Genomic DNA, 1,044 nt, shown 5'->3' with positions numbered 1-1,044 from the left:
AACAATTGGTTTGTGGTCCAACTAGTAAACCGGATCCCTCTCAGGCCAATGAGAGGGTGGGGCCCCTTATTCAAGACCTAGAGTCAGTACTTAAAGGAACTACCTCTCTTCTAACCCTAAAAGTGGGTAGGAGTGAATTCCATCTTGCACCCCACGTCCTCAGCCATTTACCCAGTTATACCCCTGAAATGAGAGGCCTATTGAGTTGGCGAACTTGAGCCACTCTCACCCATGTAAATCTAAGGATAATTCCGAATAAATAGAAGTTCATGGTTAGCTCAAGATTAAGATCGAGTTACTTAGGTCATCGAATGAAAAGAAAATCAGCCTCAACAGTAAACGACATTATAAAGTGAGAGTGATTTTCTTCATGGTCCGATCTTGTGCAATACTCATTGCATAGGATGCCCCCACTCACATGTCTCCACATGTAAAATTTAGTGATCAAATTGTTTATATCATATACAAAAATGGGTCGCATTCATAGTGTCCCAAGAATAAGGTATTCAGCCTTATCCTTATACTATAGATCATATTGACTATATACTTGAACTTGATCAACTCATATGTCTCTACATATAGTTCAAGTAATCATACTATTTCCAGAGTGTTCTTAGTTTATTGGATTTAGATTAATGATCGTAAAGTACACTTTATTCAATAGCAATCTTTACTGAATAAACAACAATAATAACTTTATTGAAAATAGAATATGTTTTTGTTTACAAACTATGAGTTTTAGGACATAAAATCCAACAATTATAACTTACCATGTATATCATATTTGATCTTTTATTATACGATATTTGTCTTCTAATACAACTCACCATAGGGTAATGTGCTTATAAACAATGTGAAGTTAACATGACAATAATAATAGGTTCTAAAGCACAAAAACATGTGGATAAATTTCAAATATTGAGGCGCATAAAAGATATGGACCAACAACTAATATTGATAGATCCACTACAAGAAATTTGGTCTAGTGTATGATTCTCGCTTCGGGTGCGAGAGGTCTCGAGTTTGATTCTCAAAATGCCCCCA

At 35.3% G+C, this 1,044-nt stretch overlaps 1 long non-coding RNA gene across 1 annotated transcript in view; it reads left to right on the top strand.

Moving 5' to 3' along the window:
• The window catches only part of LOC111474188, a 22,872-nt gene extending 22,125 nt beyond the window's left edge, over positions 1-747 (top strand). The window contains exon 3 of the long non-coding RNA XR_002715901.1: positions 737-747. This is a non-coding gene — a long non-coding RNA (uncharacterized LOC111474188). The remainder of the gene's footprint in view (positions 1-736) is intronic.
• Positions 748-1,044: the final 297 nt, after the last annotated feature.

Source organism: Cucurbita maxima, unplaced genomic scaffold (genome assembly GCF_002738345.1).
Source record: "Cucurbita maxima cultivar Rimu unplaced genomic scaffold, Cmax_1.0 Cma_Scf00265, whole genome shotgun sequence".
Lineage (NCBI taxonomy): Eukaryota > Viridiplantae > Streptophyta > Magnoliopsida > Cucurbitales > Cucurbitaceae > Cucurbita > Cucurbita maxima.
Note: the sequence above shows the minus strand (reverse complement) of the source record. Positions and strands in the feature narration are given on the sequence as shown.